This window comes from Lingula anatina, chromosome 10, assembly GCF_051362555.1.
Source record: "Lingula anatina isolate TDL-2025a chromosome 10, LinAna3.0, whole genome shotgun sequence".
NCBI lineage: Eukaryota > Metazoa > Brachiopoda > Lingulata > Lingulida > Lingulidae > Lingula > Lingula anatina.
In genome coordinates, this window is record NC_141776.1 from 10401836 (window position 1) to 10422491 (window position 20656).

General features: G+C 32.2%; 1 protein-coding gene and 2 long non-coding RNA genes across 4 annotated transcripts in view; 1 reads left to right on the top strand and 2 right to left on the bottom strand.

Annotated features, from left to right (window-relative positions):
- LOC106172929 (alpha-1,6-mannosylglycoprotein 6-beta-N-acetylglucosaminyltransferase A) overlaps window positions 1-20656 on the top strand; it is a 379609-nt gene that overhangs the window by 33646 nt on the left and 325307 nt on the right. The gene's annotated exons all lie outside the window — the stretch shown is intronic.
- LOC147759564 (uncharacterized) lies at window positions 9593-11546 on the bottom strand. 2 transcript variants are annotated; one of them, XR_015331500.1, is made up of 3 exons: window positions 11385-11546; window positions 10411-10587; window positions 9593-9811 (listed from the first exon to the last, which is right to left on the bottom strand). It is a non-coding gene; the product is annotated as an uncharacterized LOC147759564 (long non-coding RNA). The 2 variants fall into 2 exon arrangements; XR_015331499.1 differs by having other exon boundaries at window positions 11333-11546.
- LOC147759565 (uncharacterized) lies at window positions 17109-19886 on the bottom strand. Its single transcript, XR_015331492.1, has 3 exons — window positions 19715-19886; window positions 18761-18937; window positions 17109-17576 (listed from the first exon to the last, which is right to left on the bottom strand). It is a non-coding gene; the product is annotated as an uncharacterized LOC147759565 (long non-coding RNA).

Sequence of the window (20656 nt, forward strand, 5' to 3'; positions counted from 1 at the left end):
GTACATGAATCAATAAGATATCAGACAACTTTCATGGAAAATAAACTGAAATTAAAGCTAGATATTCTTTTATCTATTATCGTTTCGCATTTACGTTAAATCTCGGCACGTACGTCTTCATCACCATCATACTTCCGTCGCAGTCCGAAGCGACGAAGTTCAAACAGTGCACATCAAAACCATAAATCAGGAGTCCTTACGTAGGAAACCACGCGCTAGAGAACGGGTTTAATTAAGGCATTCTTGTTGGCGGTATTGTCACTAATTTATAGAATCATGAACAAATCTGGATGACTCTATCTAGGACAAAGTAATTATTGGCTAAAAAAAAAAAAAAAAATACTTTTCAGAATAATACAAGAAAAATTAATGAAAAGATCAAAGGCAAAATAATTTTAAATTAAAAATGGAACCTGAACAACAAATACAGCTTCAAGCAAATGGAAATAAAAATAGAATATACACACCTTTGACTTACGAGTTAAGCTACAATTAATTTTTAAAAATAATGTCGGTACCTTGTCAATGTATGGCAGGACTACGTGAAAACGACATGTACACCCTCCCCTAAAAAGGAGAACCAAATCCAATGGGGCCGTAGCGATAGTCCGAAGGTTCAATAGTCCGAAGGTTCATTGGTCCGAATGTTCACTGTAGAACCTTCGGACCAATGAACCCTAGATTAAAAAATCGATAAAAATGTTACCACTTTTCGGACCAATGAACCTTCGGACCAATGAACCTTCGGACTATCGAGACGCCCCCAATCCAATAATCGCAGTTGTACATCGGTTCACTATTTGTCTTAAGTAAATCATTATAAAATAAACGAATCAGATCAAAATTACAATAAAGCGCGGAATGTGCAGACCAGCATAATCGACACCTGTGGGTTTGGATACAAAACTGCTCTTCCCCGTTGTCAACGCTCTCAATTCAGGTCTATCTTTTAAAATAAAATGTTTTATTTTATATAAAAAAAACATGTATAAAACAACATACTTCGGTCGATAATCTAGCAGTGTGTAATACTGTGCATGAACCCAAATATGTTGTAGATGTAGCATTATCAAAATAGAAATACCATATCTTCTTGAACATGAAAAGTCACATTAGAATTCTCTCCCCCCCCCCCGTAACCCCGTCCCACCAATACGCCCCCATAGAAACTCAACGTGTGTAGGAGTGTGAAAACTAAAATAGATCAAAACATCAAAAGTTCACGGATAGGATATGCCATGTAAAGATTCATAGGGGAGATAGGTAATCTCTTTTTGCTCTTTTTTTTAACCTCTCAATTTTGAGAAGAAATACAGTGAATCGGTGTCTCTCATTGCACTTATTCAATATAAATTCAAATATGTAAAACATCTTTCCTTTATCACGTAATTCGTCAGATGTAATAAAATACAGCATTTCCCTAGAAAACCTTTACCCCCTCTTGTGAATGCAATGTGCCGTCTGCAGAGCTCAGCGTCTGCTACCTCGCTGGATGCTTCGCGGTTCCCGGGATGTGAACAGTTAACGCGGTCCGAAAATTTTTAGGGAGAGTCAGATGAAACAAAGAGGGACCATGGCATCTATAAAGTTCTACATGATGAAGCTGGAGATGTGGACTAGTTTTACTCTTTTCTTTCAAAGTTTGCAATATACTCTGACTTTCAGTAACCCCATGCAACCAAAATATTTTGCTGGTATCTTGATACATCTCCCACTTGTGTCTCCCCCCTAAAACGGTCCACACTAAAAAAAATCAATAATCGTCTGGCAATTTTATACAGGCAATTGACCTACTTTTATACCCATGCAGCTATTGTCGAGTTTTATGGCTATAGAGTGAAAACGTGATACACGTCTGTGATATAAGTGATAGATACAATACGAGTCGCCGAGCTGTACGTGAAATATTACGAGTGTATTGGCGAGCCGCAGGCGAGACAATACACGAGTAATTTTCACGTACAGCTCGGCGACGAGTGTTGTATCTGACTTAAACCACGGCCTCTGATTGGGTACTACACTGCCCTTGCGGTATTTTACTCATACATGTTAGGGGCCCTTGTGGTCACTTAGTCCTGTGTTGGACGATGGGGGACAAGGCTGAACACGCCTTACAGCCCCCTCGACCTAAGTCTGCTTCGTGCAGCAGCAGCAGCACCAACACCACTCCCACCACCAGCAGCAGTTAAGATACTGAGAAGTCCCCCCCCCCCCCAAAAAAAATAAATAAATAAAATAAGATTACTTCTTCTCCACCATCAGTGGCGGATTTAGAGTGGGGGTTTGACCCCTCCCCCCCCCCCTTCGGTCTCTGAAAAAATATCACGCCAATATTCCCCTCTTGAAATTAGAATTTTGACTAGCTAAATAAACCATAGCACTTAACCGTACCAAAGGCACTTTTTGCTCTCCAAGCACAAAAAAATTTCGGGGCCCTTGAGCAGGCCCCAAACTCCACACATCTGAGGCCTGTCGTCCCGCCCCCCCCCCCCCCTCCTTCAAATAATCCTGGATCCGCCCATTCCCATAATATAATGATGATGATGATACCTTGATACTTCATGTGCCTTCACAGATTAAGAAAATTGTCATTGTCAAAGAAGGCAGGGAATTTACTTTGGAAGTGTACATTTTTAAACTTTCACATTTTGTATTTTGAGCAACTTGTCGTTCAAATTCGAGAACGCGAATTTTCAGTTTTTGGATAAAAGCTGTTTCATGACATTAAAAGTTTGAGAAACGACTTGTTTTCATTGTTGTTTTATCTGTGGTGGGCGCTAGGACCCGATATACAGATACTGGGCCCTTATTAGCTATAGTGAGTAACGAGAGTGCAACAGACCGTAGAACGCACTCGTACATGACGTGCTTGTATGTCGAATACAGCACGGCCGAGTCTTTTGTTCTACGCGGTAGCCGTGGTTTAAAAATTATTTCTAATTACATAATTTACAAACAGTGCATTTGGAATAAAGGTGTCCCGATTTGTGAGCAAAAGATGACATTGCTATTTGAAAATAATGAAAAAATTGGAGACAAGCCTAAATCAGAAAAAAATGCACTTTTTCTCTTATATGCAAATTAGGTTCCTTGAAGTAATATAAGACTGGCCGGAAGTGATGTTCAGAGATTTGTAACGATGATGATCTTGATGGCCTTGATGATCTTAATGGTGGTTCAAAAAATATTATCAAAGTTTTCAGTTGTCATCTGGTGATAAAGAAATTTTCTGCACTAACACAATCATCCCACGAGTGAAAAATAATTAGTAAACGCGCCTCAGAGATGCGCTGCAGACGTCACGGCTCAGGCCCGTAGCCGGGGGTGGGGGGGGGGGGGGGGGGGGGGGGGTTCGAAAGAACCGCCCCTTTTGTCAGGAAAAGGTCCATTTTGGGTAAAATTTGATCTAGGTACACATAAGTTTCATTGTAAAAGGTCCACTTTTTCAGAAAAAGAACCCCCCTTTTGAATTTGCCGGCTACGGGACTGCGGCTTTTGGGCGAAAATCACACACGACATTTCGTCATAATTATTTGATATTAAAGGTTAAAAAAACTGTGATTGCAAATGGATATCGGCAAAGCATTAAAATTTTGACAGCATTTCTATTTATTAGTGTTCGACAAGGATGAATTTAATTAGAATACCCTCTTTTTAAGCGAATATAAAGGAGAAAGCCGAGCGAAAAAATAATGCGCATAACAGTCAAAATATTCAGAAGTAAAAAATTCAGAGTTAAAAATCTTGTTGGCCACTACAGTTCCTCTTTATAGAGGATCACACGCAAAATTCACCAAAATTGCAGCTCTCTTTGACAATCTTTCTTTGTTTGTGACGGTCTTCCGTGACTTACTAACTTCGGTGACAATAGTTGCGATGCTCTAGATCATGGTCACCTCAGGTGACACCAGATCAACCCTATTTTGTGATAATATTGATAAACAAGAAAGTGACAAAATTTTGCAATACATTGGTAATCTTAACATAAATGATGTCTGTAAGGAGAAAATAGATTTTATCACAGAAAAAATTGCTGAAATTTTGCTTAACTCAGCTAAATTAGCGCTAGGGACATACAAGTATAGAATTAGTAACAAAAATGAAATTCTTAAGAAAAGGAAAAATAATGTATGGTTTGACAAAAAATGTTTAGAAACTAAAAAACAATACAGAAGAGCAAAAAGGTTATACAATAAGTACGGGTCAAATATTTTCAAAAGTGAACTTAGAAAAGCAGAAAAGTGCTACAAGACCACACTAGATAATAGAATAAAAAAGCATAGAATAACTATTATGAACAAAATAAGGAAACTCAGGTATGCAAGTCCAAAGGAATATTGGAAAATATTAAACAAAAAATCTGAACAAAGACTGGAAATAAAAAACCTAGACGAGTTTTACAATTATTTCAAGGAAGTAAACAGTAGTGTAGATGGAAATAACCCACCGAATTATAACCATAACCAGATAAATAATGAAATGCTTAATGAACCAATTACTGAAACTGAAATCCAAAACACAATAAAAAAATTAAAGAAAAATAAAAGTGCTGGTGCTGACAAGATATTGAATGAGTATATTATCTCTTCTGCCAGCACTATGATGCCAATCTATAAAAAATTATTTAATTTGGTATTAGATACTGGTATTTTACCAGAAGCATGGTTAATAGGCACTATAATCCCAATCTATAAGCAAAAGGGAAACATAAATGACCCAAAGAACTATAGGCCAATTACTTTACTCAGTTGTCTGGGTAAAGTATTCACTTCTATATTATGTAAAAGACTAACTGATTACTCTGACAACGTTATGCTGTTACAGGAAAACCAAGCTGGCTTCCGAGCCAACTATTCTACCATTGATCACATATTTACATTAAATACACTTATAGACATTTCAGTTGCATCAAAAAAGAAATTATATTGTGCTTTCATAGATCTAAAAGCAGCTTTTGATAAAATATGGAGGGCAGGGTTATGGGGGAAGCTAATGAACCACAATGTAAATGGAAAATGTCTGAACGTTATTGTAAACATGTATAATGGCTGTAAATCTAGAATATCTTTAAATGGTATTTTATCGGAATATTTCCCATGCAAAACAGGAGTACGACAGGGCGAAAACCTATCACCCTTCTTATTCTCAGTATTTCTAAATGATCTTGAAGAATTTCTAATCCAAAAAGATGTCACAGGCTTAACACATGTAACAGATGAACTAGAACATGAACTACACATATTAATGCAAATAATGATCATACTATATGCAGATGATACGGTTCTCCTAGCAGATTCAAAAGAAAACCTACAATATCAACTTAATTGCTACTCCACCTACTGTCAAATATGGAAGTTAGAAGTAAATGTAGAAAAGACAAAAATCATGATAGTTTCTAAGGGCCGCACCCAAAAGAATATAAAATTTACTTTTAATAACCAAAATGTAGAAATAGTTAATTGTTTCAAGTACTTAGGAGTTTATTTCTCTAAAACGGGATCATTTTCAGAAACAAAAAGGTATTCAGCAAAGAAAGCAACTAAAGCTATGTATGGGATATTTAAGAAAGCAAGGCATCTAAATCTAAGCATTGTTGATCAGCTATATCTCTTTGATAAGATTATTGTTCCGATTTTATTATATGGGTGTGAAGTATGGGGATTTGGTAATTTAGAAATCATAGAACAGGTGCACTTGAAATTTTGTAGATATCTATTAAATCTAAAAACCAGCACTCCCAAGATAATGATATATGGGGAATTAGGTAGAATGCCATTAAGTATTATTATAAAAGGAAGAATTGTATCATTCTGGATAAACTTGCTCACAGGTAAACAAAGTAAATTTTCATATATATTGTATCAACTCGTTTATAACAAATTTATGCAGGGATGTGAATGTAAGTGGATGGGAAATCTGAAATCCATTCTGGATAACTGTGGTTTAAGTAATATATTTAGCACACAGGATGTCTGTAACAAGGAATGGCTTATAAATTGTGTTAAACAGAAATTGCAGGATCAGTATATACAAGAATGGAATTCAGATTGTAACAACTCTAGTAAAGGGTTAAGCTATAGTATTTTTACAAACTCAGAGTTTAAATGCAGGAATTATATACTTTCTACTTTATGTACACACAAAATAATTACAATAGTTAGATTCAGAACAACAAATCATAGATTACCAATTGAAACGGGCAGATGGAAAAAAATACCTAGAAATTTGAGATTATGCAACTTGTGTAAAAATGAAATAGGGGATGAATTTCATTATGTCTTTAGATGTACCTTTTTTGCAGAAAGTCGAAACTTATATATTCCAAAAAAAGCATGTATTAGACCGAATGTAATTAAAATGTATGAAATATTTTCAACGAAAAATAAGAAAAAACTGAATAATTTGTACAAATTCATTAGTATTGTGAATAAAGGGGTCAAGCCTTCAGGTTGATGTATATATATATATATGCTCTCTAAACTGTAAATGTACAGTAAATGAGAATAAACTATTTCATTTCATTAGATCATATCAAGAGCTGGTAGTCTTTCAGATTAACTGTCATCAGTTGGCAAACTTACTGATTGCTGATGCATTTTAAATGCATTGTAGTTGACCAAAAGCTTGTTTACAACAAACCTGTTAATTATGCACCGCTGCACTTTCCAACCCAGGTAATAACAGGTATCAAAATCGTCTTGGTGGGCTTTCATATTTTTCAAAATATCTCATTTATTTCATGGGGTGATTTTATTGGTATTTGTAAATGACGTTTAATATCAATATTTAAACAATTGAGTTCAAACACCGTCGCGAACATTAATAAAAGTAATTGCTCTCAGGGTAACTTGAAGCATACGTATGCCCAGGCATTTCTTCCGTGGAAGAAAACGTGTTGAAGAACAAACAGAAAAAAAGAGCGGTATATTAAAGAAAAAAATAGGAACTTATGTACTAAAATGGTTCGTAATCCTAATTCGTTTATGCTTTGAGGATTTGTTTCTGAATGTTATTTCATCTGAAGTATAAAATAATTTAAAAGATTTATCATTTTATACCTTGAAATACAAGTCCTTGGATTTGCTAGTCTTTCCAATGTAATTTTCAGTTTTTTCAGTTATATTGTTCTTTTTCCAGAATACCCTTACCATGAAAATGCAGGCAGTGAAAGACAGCACCAAGAAGAAATATGTCTCACACAAAGCAGAATAGATGTTGGTAGTTATGATGGAACTTTATTATGAAGTGTTATATTAAACCCATATAATATATTTGTTCTTTTATGGGTGAAGCTTACCAACTCTGATGAAGAATTGGAATTCCTGTTTACTAAATAATTCCAGATAAAATGTTACGCTATTAAAGAGTCAGTCAATTCTTTAAGGAGCATTTATTTATGGTTATCCCAAGTTGTATAAAACACTGCATTTGAATGAGTAAAAGGTACTGTGGATTATTGCATATGAGGGCCATGTTATTTGTGAAATTCAATTAATTTTATTAAACCGCTGACACTCCGTCTTGGATACTCTTCTTAAACTGAGGTAAACGATGCCTGTTACCTTTACAAGTCCCATCTTAATCATCCATCTAACTGGAAATTCCTTTACCTCTTAATTAGAGGGTTAAAAGGCAACTTGTATTGGTAGCCGTATAAATTGATGTTGTAAAGTAAATGACTTACACTTTCACTAACTGCAGATAAAGATTATAACGGAATCAAACAAGTTAAAGGAAAGGGAGTTATTGAGTGTTGCACCGACAGACAACTCACAACGTAAATAACAACAATATATAACAACAACAACAATCTACATGCAATATGGTAACGTGCATATCGGTAACGCAGTGGCGGATTAAGAAGTTTCTGAAAAATATTTCGCACCAATATTCCCCTCTTGAAATTAGAATTTTGTCTAACCTTTGTATATTTTTAATTGGAAAATCTACTTATTGAAATTATTCCATTTTTTCACAAAAATTAATATTTTTTTCTTAAGAAAATTAAAGTGAAAGGGAAAAGATTAGAGGGAGAAAAAGAGCAACAATTGAACATACATATTTTCCCGCAAAATATCCTTTATTACTGTAAAATAATGAAGAACATACATAATATTGGCATGCATGTACCAAAAACAAAAAGACTTTCACTAGTATCTAAAAATGAAAACCAATATATCTTCATACATAAAGAATAATGCACCAACTCCAAAAGAATTAACAAAATTTCAAGCATGGCATTACAGTATGGACAGGCCTCTATACAAACAAATAAAAAATACATCAATAGAACAATTTTAAATATCTAATTTCCTTGATCTGAAAACAGTAAAGGAACGAACCTGACAAACTACACTGATATAATTTTATTTCCATTTCTTATTCTTTATTTCACAATACACGCTAACAGATTTACCATCATTTTAATGTAAACAACTAACAAAATTGTTAAGATGCAGGAAATTTCAAAAGAACATGTTTACATATGCAACTAAAAAAGCACTCGGAGAGCACAGACCTCTGCAAAGTCAGCAAAGTCTCCACCCAATGCCGTTTCACTCCTAAATTATCATTCTATAATGATTAAGTTTTTTTATTTTTGATTATTGATTGATTATTGATTGATTATTGATCCGGATCACCACAAAAAACTATTCATCTGTTCTTTGGCCCACACCTGACAGTTCCTGAAAATTTCATCAAAATCGTTCCATGGCCATTTGAGTTATGTGGATGACAGACAAACAGGTAATTAGTTCAATAATGAGACGGTTAACATGCCAAAGAATTGAAAATAGCATAGGTGACAGCAATGTACAGACATGGCTGTAAATAAAAATCATATTTAAGTGAATGTTGCAATGGTGTGGGACAAATTTTCTTCCAGCCTTCTTAAAGCTTTTATATTTGTACAACATTAATAAAATTTCCATCTGAAGACGTCTATACAAATGTCACATGACATACAGTTTAAAGCCAGAAGGAAAAAGCATTATTATGTCTTGTATATTGTAAAATAAAAATTGATCTTCTACCCTTTTCTGAACCAAGACAAAAGTTCTTGGAATGTTGAGTACACCAAGCAAGCCAACACAGATGTATTTCTAGGATAATGTATTAAAACAAACTGCAAAATGCTATTTTTGATTTTCATCTGGATTTTTCATTTCAACTCCGCTGTTACATTAACTAAGCTGTATCATTTTCCTCACATTTTTAAATACAACAAAAATATCATTATTACGGGTCAGATTATACTTGTCATGGAACTTTTTTGTTGGTTGTATTTGCCTTAGCACTTCTTTTAATTCAGTTCCTTAATCCAGTTAATATATGTGCTAACTACTATGTAATAATACAGTCTCATGGTTACGTCTTGCAATCTGTAAAGCCTACAGATTAATCAAGATTTTAAAAATCTGTTAACTGATTTCTTATTGTTAAATTAGCAACAAATAAACCAAATATTGGTATGAGAGTTCTTTGAGGAATATTTTATGTGCAAGCATGTGGGCTAAAGTTTCTGCAAACAGCAACATCAGCACAAACGCTATATTCAAACAGGAGGACTGACTCTGGAATTATTTAGTAAACAGGAATTCCAATTCTTCATCAGAGTTGGTAAGCTTCACCCATAAAAGAACAAATATATTATATGGGTTTAATATAACACTTCATAATAAAGTTCCATCATAACTACCAACATCTATTCTGCTTTGTGTGAGACATATTTCCTCTCAACACATGGATAAGACAAAGTACTGCTCTTGGTGCTGTCTTTCACTGCCTGCATTTTCATGGTAAGGGTATTCTGGAAAAAGAACAATATAACTGAAAAAACTGAAAATTACATTGGAAAGACTAGCAAATCCAAGGACTTAAAATAGTTAAACGTTAATAATTTTGTCAAATCTTGTGTAATATTTCTGAAATTTGTACAAATGATGCTTAACAACAATAAAAATCTGTGATTAGATGATCTGTTGACTGTATCTAATGAAAAGTGTTTTTTGGGACAACATATTTGGGAAAAATGAAATTTACATTGAAAAGACTGGCAAATCCAAGGACTTAAAATAGTTAAATGTTAATAATTTTGTCAAATCTAGTCCAGTGTTTCTGAAATTTGTACAAATGATGCCTAACAACAATAAAAACCTGTGATAAGCTGATCAAATGACTGTGTCTAATGAAAAGTATCTTCTTTCGACAATATCCTTGAAAAAACTGAAAATTACACTGAAAAATCTGGCAAATTCCATGGCTTAAAATAGTTAAATGTTAATAATTTTGCAATGTGATTAAAATTAAATAGCAAATGTGATGATTTGAGGTTGTTTGTGTAGGAGGTTGCAAATTACCTATAACTGTTATCTGGAAAACAATATATACCCAAACAAGACTTCTTACTATCAATGCCAGCTGCAGATTACTCCTTACAATGGGTTTCTGGAATGGGTTGTTGTTATCACAACATTTGACAATGTCCTAAATCTTGCCACATATCATGTATTGTACACATGGATAAGACATAGTGCTGCTCTTGGTGCTGTCTTTCACTGCCTGCATCTTCATGGTAAGGGTACTCTGGAAAAAGAACAATATAACTGAAAAAACTGAAAATAACATTGGAAAGACTGGAAAATCCCATGACTTAAAATAGTTAAATGTTAATAATTTTGTCAAAACTTGTCCAATATTTCTGAAATTTGTACAAATGATGCTTAACAATAATAAAAATCTGTGATTAGATGATCTGTTCACTGTATCTAATGAAAAGTGTTTCTTGGGGCAACATATTTGGAAAAACTCAAATTTACATTGAAAAGACTGGCAAATGTCATGACTAAAATAGTTAAACGTTAATAATTTTGTCAAATCTTGTCCAATATTTCTGGAATTTGTACAAATGATGCTTAACAACAATAAAAATCTGTGATAAGCTGATCAAATGACTGTGTCAAATGAAAAGTGTCTTTTTGTGAAAATATATTTGGGAAAAATGAAATTTACATTGAAAAGACTGGCAAATCCAAGGGCCTCAAATAGTTAAACGTTAATAATTTTGTCAAATCTAGTCCAGTGTTTCTGAAATTTGTACAAATGATGCTTAACAACAATTAATACCTGTGATAAGCTGATCAAATGACTGTGTCTAATGAAAAGTATCTACTTTCGACAATATCCTTGAAAAAACTGAAAATTACACTGAAAAATCTGGCAAATTCCATGGCTTAAAATAGTTAAATGTTAATAATTTTGCAATGTGATTATAAAATAAAATAGCAAATGTGATGATTTGAGGTTGTTTGTGTAGGAGGTTGCAAATTACCTATAACTGTTATCTGGAAAACAATATATACCCATACAAGACTTCTCCTTACTATCAATGCCAGATGCAGATTACTCCTTACAATGGGTTTCTGGAATGGGTTGCTGTTATCACAACATTTTACAATGTCCTAAATCTTGCCACATATCATGTATTGTACACATGGATAACACATAGTGCTGCTCTTGGTACTGTCTTTCGCTGCCTGCATCTTCATGGTAAAGGTACTCTGGAAAAAGAACAATATGACGTAAAAAAACTGAAAATAACATAGAAAACACTGGCAAATTCCACGACAAAAAAAAGTTAAACGTTAATAATTTTTTCAAATCTTGTCCAATATTTCTGAAATTCGTACAAATGATGCTTAACAACAATAAAAATCTGTGATTAGATGATCTGTTGACTGCATCTAATGAAAAGTGTTTTTTGGGACAACATATTTGGGAAAACTGAAATTTACATTGAACACACTGGCAAATCTCATGACTTAAAATATTTAAATGTTAATAAAATTTTCAAATCTTGTCCAATATTTCTGAAATTTGTACAAATGATGCTTAACAATAATAAAAATCTGTGATTAGATGATCTGTTCACTGTTTCTAATGAAAAGTGTTTTTTGGGACAACATATTTGGGAAAACTGAAATTTACATTGAAAAGACTGGCAAATCCAAGGACTTCAAATAGTTAAACGTTAATAATTTTGTCAAATCTAGTCCAGTGTTTCTGAAATTTGTACAAATGATGCTTAACAACAATAAAAACCTGTGATAAGCTGATCAAATGACTGTGTCTAATGTAAAGTATCTTCTTTCGACAATATCCTTGAAAAAACTGGGTTTCTGGAATGGGTTTCTGGAATGGGTTGTTGTTATCACAACATTTGACAATGTCCTAAATCTTGCCACATATCATGTATTGTACACTTGGATAAGACATAGTGCTGCTCTTGATGCTGTCTTTCGCTGCCTGCATCTTCATGGTAAGGGTACTCTGGAAAAAGAACAATATAACTGAAAAAACTGAAAATAACATAGAAAACGCTGGCAAATTACATGACATAAAATAGTTAAACGTTAATAAAATTTTCAAATCTTGTCCAATATTTCTGAAATTTGTACAAATGATGCTTAGCAATAATAAAAATCTGTGATTAGATGATCTGATCACTGTATCTAATGAAAAGTGTCTTTTTGTGACAATATATTTGGGAAAACTGAAATTTACATTGAAAAGACTGGCAAATGTCATGACTAAAATAGTTAAACGTTAATAATTTTGTCAAATCTTGTCCAATATTTCTGAAATTTGTACAAATGATGCTTAACAACAATAAAAATCTGTGATAAGCTGATCAGTTGACTGTGTCAAATGAAAAGTGTCTTTTTGTGAAAATATATTTGGGAAAAATGAAATTTACATTGAAAAGACTGGCAAATCCAAGGGCCTCAAATAGTTAAACGTTAATAATTTTGTCAAATCTAGTCCAGTGTTTCTGAAATTTGTACAAATGATGCTTAACAACAATTAATACCTGCGATAAGCTGATCAAATGACTGTGTCTAATGAAAAGTATCTTCTTTCGACAATATCCTTGAAAAAACTGAAAATTACACTGAAAAATCTGGCAAATTCCATGGCTTAAAATAGTTAAATGTTAATAATTTTGCAATGTGATTATAAAATAAAATAGCAAATGTGATGATTTGAGGTTGTTTGTGTAGGAGGTTGCAAATTACCTATAACTGTTATCTGGAAAACAATATATACCCATACAAGACTTCTTACTATCAATGCCAGCTGCAGATTACTCCTTACAATGGGTTTCTGGAATGGGTTGTTGTTATCACAACATTTGACAATGTCCTAAATCTTGCCACATATCATGTATTGTAGACTTGGATAAGACATAGTGCTGCTCTTGATGCTGTCTTTCGCTGCCTGCATCTTCATGGTAAGGGTACTCTGGAAAAAGAACAATATAACTGAAAAAACTGAAAATAACATAGAAAACGCTGGCAAATTCCATGACATAAAATAGTTAAACGTTAATAATTTTGTCAAAACTTGTCCAATATTTCTGAAATTCGTACAAATGATGCTTAGCAACAATAAAAATCTGTGATTAGATGATCTGTTGACTGCATCTAATGAAAAGTGTTTTTTGGGACAACATATTTGGGAAAACTGAAATTTACATTGAACACACTGGCAAATCTCATGACTTAAAATAGTTAAATGTTAATAAAATTTTCAAATCTTGTCCAATATTTCTGAAATTTGTACAAATGATGCTTAACAATAATAAAAATCTGTGATTAGATGATCTGTTCACTGTTTCTAATGAAAAGTGTTTTTTGGGACAACATATTTGGGAAAAATGAAATTTACATTGAAAAGACTGGCAAATCCAAGGACTTCAAATAGTTAAATGTTAATAATTTTGTCAAATCTAGTCCAGTGTTTCTGAAATTTGTACAAATGATGCTTAACAACAATAAAAACCTGTGATAAGCTGATCAAATGACTGTGTCTAATGAAAAGTATCTTCTTTCGACAATATCCTTGAAAAAACTGAAAATTACACTGAAAAATCTGGCAAATTCCATGGCTTAAAATAGTTAAATGTTAATAATTTTGCAATGTGATTATAAAATAAAATAGCAAATGTGATGATTTGAGGTTGTTTGTGTAAGAGGTTGCAAATTACCTATAACTGTTATCTGGAAAACAATATATACCCAAACAAGACTTCTTACTATCAATGCCAGCTGCAGATTACTCCTTACAATGGGTTTCTGGAATGGGTTGTTGTTATCACAACATTTGACAATGTCCTAAATCTTGCCACATATCATGTATTGTAGACTTGGATAAGACATACCTCTGTAGTGCTGCTCTTGATGCTGTCTTTCGCTGCCTGCATCTTCATGGTAAGGGTACTCTGGAAAAAGAACAATATAACTGAAAAAACTGAAAATAACATAGAAAACGCTGGCAAATTCCATGACATAAAATAGTTAAACGTTAATAATTTTGTCAAATCTTGTCCAATATTTCTGAAATTTGTACAAATGATGCTTAACAATAATAAAAATCTGTGATTAGATGATCTGTTGACTGTATCTAATGAAAAGTGTTTCTTGGGGCAACATATTTGGAAAAACTGAAATTTACATTAAAAAGACTGGCAAATCTCATGGCTTAAATAGTTAAACGTTAATAATTTTGTTAAATCTTGTCCAATATTTCTGAAATTTGTACAAATGATGCATAACAACAATAAAAATCTATGATTAGATGATCTGTTTACTGTATCTAATGAAAGTGTTTTTTGGGACAATATATTTGGGAAAACTGAAATTTACATTGAAAAGACTGGCAAATCTCATGACTTAAAATAGTTAAACATTAATAAAATTTTCAAATCTTGTCCAATATTTCTGAAATTTGTACAAATGATGCTTAACAATAATAAAAATCTGTGATTAGATGATCTGTTCACTGTATCTAATGAAAAGTGTCATTTTGTGACAATATATTTGGGGAAACTAAAATTTACATTGAAAAGACTGGCAAATGTCATGACTAAAATAGTTAAACGTTAATAAAATTTTCAAATCTTGTCCAATATTTCTGAAATTTGTACAAATGATGCTTAACAACAATAAAAATCTGTGATAAGCTGATCAGTTGACTGTGTCAAATGAAAAGTGTCTTTTTGTGAAAATATATTTGGGAAAAATGAAATTTACATTGAAAAGACTGGCAAATCCAAGGGCCTCAAATAGTTAAACGTTAATAATTTTGTCAAATCTAGTCCAGTGTTTCTGAAATTTGTACAAATGATGCTTAACAACAATTAATACCTCCGATAAGCTGATCAAATGACTGTGTCTAATGAAAAGTATCTTCTTTCGACAATATCCTTGAAAAAACTGAAAATTACACTGAAAAATCTGGCAAATTCCATGCCTTAAAATAGTTAAATGTTAATAATTTTGCAATGTGATTATTAAATAAAATAGCAAATGTGATGATTTGAGGTTGTTTGTGTAGGAGGTTGCAAATTACCTATAACTGTTATCTGGAAAACAATATATACCCATACAAGACTTCTCCTTACTATCAATGCCAGATGCAGATTACTCCTTACAATGGGTTTCTGGAATGGGTTGTTGTTATCACAACATTTTACAATGTCCTAAGTCTTGCCACATATCATGTATTGTACACATGGATAACACATAGTGCTGCTGTTGGTGCTGTCTTTCGCTGCCTGCATCTTCATGGTAAAGGTACTCTGGAAAAAGAACAATATGACTGAAAAAACTGAAAATAACATAGAAAACACTGGCAAATTCCACGACATAAAATAGTTAAACGTTAATAATTTTTTCAAATCTTGTCCAATATTTCTGAAATTCGTACAAATGATGCTTAACAACAATAAAAATCTGTGATTAGATGATCTGTTGACTGCATCTAATGAAAAGTGTTTTTTGGGACAACATATTTGGGAAAACTGAAATTTACATTGAACACACTGGCAAATCTCATGACTTAAAATATTTAAATGTTAATAAAATTTTCAAATCTTGTCCAATATTTCTGAAATTTGTACAAATGATGCTTAACAATAATAAAAATCTGTGATTAGATGATCTGTTCACTGTATCTAATGAAAAGTGTCTTTTTGTGACAATATATTTGGGGAAACTGAAATTTTCATTGAAAAGACTGGCAAATGTCATGACTAAAATAGTTAAACGTTAATAATTTTGTCAAATCTTGTCCAATATTTCTGAAATTTGTACAAATGATGCTTAACAACAATAAAAATCTGTGATAAGCTGATCAGTTGACTGTGTCAAATGAAAAGTGTCTTTTTGTGAAAATATATTTGGGAAAAATGAAATTTACATTGAAAAGACTGGCAAATCCAAGGGCCTCAAATAGTTAAACGTTAATAATTTTGTCAAATCTAGTCCAGTGTTTCTGAAATTTGTACAAATGATGCTTAACAACAATAAATACCTGCGATAAGCTGATCAAATGACTGTGTCTAATGAAAAGTATCTACTTTCGACAATATCCTTGAAAAAACTGAAAATTACACTGAAAAATCTGGCAAATTCCATGGCTTAAAATAGTTAAATGTTAATAATTTTGCAATGTGATTATAAAATAAAATAGCAAATGTGATGATTTGAGGTTGTTAGTGTAGGAGGTTGCAAATTACTTATAACTGTTATCTGGAAAACAATATATACCCATACAAGAATTCTCCTTACTATCAATGCCAGATGCAGATTACTCCTTACAATGGGTTTCTGGAATGGGTTGCTGTTATCACAACATTTTACAATGTCCTAAGTCTTGCCACATATCATGTATTGTACACATGGATAACACATAGTGCTACTGTTGGTGCTGTCTTTCACTGCCTGCATCTTCATGGTAAAGGTACTCTGGAAAAAGAACAATATGACTGAAAAAACTGAAAATAACATAGAAAACACTGGCAAATTCCACGACATAAAATAGTTAAACGTTAATAATTTTTTCAAATCTTGTCCAATATTTCTGAAATTCGTACAAATGATGCTTTACAACAATAAAAATCTGTGATTAGATGATCTGTTGACTGCATCTAATGAAAAGTGTTTCTTGGGACAACATATTTGGGAAAACTGAAATTTACATTGAACACACTGGCAAATCTCATGACTTAAAATAGTTAAATGTTAATAAAATTTTCAAATCTTGTCCAATATTTCTGAAATTTGTACAAATGATGCTTAACAATAATAAAAATCTGTGATTAGATGATCTGTTCACTGTTTCTAATGAAAAGTGTTTTTTGGGACAACATATTTGGGAAAAATGAAATTTACATTGAAAAGACTGGCAAATCCAAGGACTTCAAATAGTTAAACGTTAATAATTTTGTCAAATCTAGTCCAGTGTTTCTGAAATTTGTACAAATGATGCTTAACAACAATAAAAACCTGTGATAAGCTGATCAAATGACTGTGTCTAATGAAAAATATCTTCTTTCGACAATATCCTTGAAAAAACTGGGTTTCTGGAATGGGTTTCTGGAATGGGTTGTTGTTATCACAACATTTGACAATGTCCTAAATCTTGCCACATATCATGTATTGTAGACTTGGATAAGACATAGTGCTGCTCTTGATGCTGTCTTTCGCTGCCTGCATCTTCATGGTAAGGGTACTCTGGAAAAAGAACAATATAACTGAAAAAACTGAAAATAACATAGAAAACGCTGGCAAATTCCATGACATAAAATAGTTAAACGTTAATAATTTTGTCAAATCTTGTCCAATATTTCTGAAATTTGTACAAATGATGCTTAACAACAATAAAAATCTGTGATTAGATGATCTGTTGACTGTATTTAATGAAAAGTGTTTTTTGGGACAACATATTTGGGAAAACTGAAATTTACATTGAAAACACTGGCAAATCTCATGACTTAAAATAGTTAAACGTTAATAAAATTTTCAAATCTTGTCCAATATTTCTGAAATTTGTACAAATGATGCTAAACAACAATATAAATCTGTGATTAGATGATCTGTTGACTGTATCTAATGAAAAGCGTTTTTTGGGACAACATATTTGGGAAAACAGAAATTTACATTGAAAAAACTGGCTAATCTCATGACTTTAAATAGTTAAACGTTAATAAAATTTTCAAATCTTGTCCAATATTTCTGAAATTTGTACAAATGATGCTTAACAATAATAAAAATCTGTGATTAGATGATCTGTTCACTGTATCTAATGAAAAGTGTCATTTTGTGACAATATATTTGGGAAAACTGAAATTTACATTGAAAAGACTGGCAAATGTCATGACTAAAATAGTTAAACGTTAATAATTTTGTCAAATCTTGTTCAAAATTTCTGAAATTTTTACAAATGATGCTTAACAACAATATAAATCTGTGATAAGCTGATCAGTTGACTGTGTCAAATGAAAAGTGTCTTTTTGTGAAAATATATTTGGGAAAAATGAAATTTACATTGAAAAGACTGGCAAATCCAAGGGCCTCAAATAGTTAAACGTTAATAATTGTGTCAAATCTAGTCCAGTATTTCTGAAATTTGTACAAATGATGCTTAACAACAATTAATACCTGCGATAAGCTGATCAAATGACTGTGTCTAATGAAAAGTATCTTCTTTCGACAATATCCTTGAAAAAACTGAAAATTACACTGAAAAATCTGGCAAATTCCATGGCTTAAAATAGTTAAATGTTAATAATTTTGCAATGTGATTATAAAATAAAATAGCAAATGTGATGATTTGAGGTTGTTTGTGTAGGAGGTTGCAAATTACCTATAACTGTTATCTAAAAAACAATATATACCCATACAAGACTTCTCCTTACTATCAATGCCAGATGCAGATTACTCCTTACAATGGGTTTCTGGAATGGGTTGTTGTTATCACAACATTTGACAATGTCCTAAATCTTGCCACATATCATGTATTGTACACATGGATAAGACATAGTGCTGCTCTTGGTGCTGTCTTTCGCTGCCTGCTTCTTCATGGTAAGGGTACTCTGGAAAAAGAACAATACAACGGAAAAAACTGAAAATTACATTGAAAAGACTGGGAAATTCCATATCTGAAAATAGTTAAACATTAATTATTTTGTCAAATCTTGTTCAAAATTTCTGAAATTTTTACAAATGATGCTTAACAACAATATAAATCTGTGATAAGCTGATCAGTTGACTGTGTATAATGCAAAGTATTTTCTTCAAAGGATATATTTGAGAAATCTGAAAATTACACTGAGAACAATAGCAAATTCCATGACTTGAAATAGTTAAATGTTAACAATTTTGACAAATCTAGTTCAATATTTCTGAAATTTGTACAAATGATGCTTAACAACAATATAAATCTGTGATAAGCTGATCAGTTGACTGTGTAAAATGAAAAGTATTTTCTTCAAACGATATATTTGAGAAATCTGAAAATTACACTGAAAACACTGGCAAATTCCATGACTTGAAATAGTTAAATGTTAACAATTTTGACAAATCTTGTTCAATATTTCTGAAATCTGTACAAATGATGCTTAAGAATAATAAAAATCTGTGATATGCTGATCACTTGTCTGCGACTTTTTTTTAAGTGTCAAGTTTATTGGAAATTGATAATCAGAAGTGTGAGAATTAACCAAAACAAATATTTCAATATTGCAATGTATTATTTACCCTCAAAGAAAACAGCAAATGTGATGATTTGAGGTTGTTTGTGTAGGAGGTTGCAAATTACCTATAACTGTCATCTGGAAAACAATATATGCCCATACAAGACATCTCCTTACTATCAATGCCAGATGCAGATTACTCCTTACAATGGGTTTCTGGAATGGGTTGCTGTTAGCACAATATTTGACAATGTCCTAAATCTTGCCACATATCATGTATTGTACACATGGATAAGACATAGTGGTGCTCTTGGTGCTGTCTTTCACTGTCTGCTTTTTCATGGTAAGGGTACTATGGAAAAAGAACAATATAACTGAAAGAACTGAAATTTACATTGAAAAGACTGGCATATTCAATGACTTAAAAATAGTTAAATGTTAAAAATTTGGTCAAATCATGTCCAATATTTCTGAAATTTGTACAAATGATGCTGAACAACAATAAAAATCAGTGATTAGATGATCTGTTGACTGTATCTAATGAAAAGTGGTTTTTGGGACAACATATTTGGGAAAACTGAAAATTACATTGCAAAGACTGGCAAATCCCAGGACTTAAAAATAGTTAAACGTTAATAATTTTGTCAAATCTTGTCCAATGTTTCTGAAATTTGTAAAAATGATGCTTAACAACAATAAAAATCTGTGATAAGCTGATCAAATGACTGTCTCTAATGAAAAGTATTTTCTTCAGATGATATATTTGAGAAAACTGGAAATTACACTGAAAACACTGGCAAATTCCATGACTCAAAACAGTTAAACATTAAAAATTTTGACAAATTTTGTCCAGTGTTTCTGAAATCTGTACAAATGATGCTTAACAACAATGAAAATCTATGATATGCTGATCAGTAGTCTGTGTCTTTTTTTAAGTGTCAAGTTTATTGGAAATTGATAATCAGAAGAGAGAGAATTAACCAATTTGAAAAGAAATATTTCAATATTACAATGTATTATTTACTCTCAAAGAAAACAGCAAATGTAATGAGTTGAGTTTGTTTTATGAGTTTGTTTGTGTAGGAGGTTGCAAATTACCTATAACTGTCATCTGGAAAA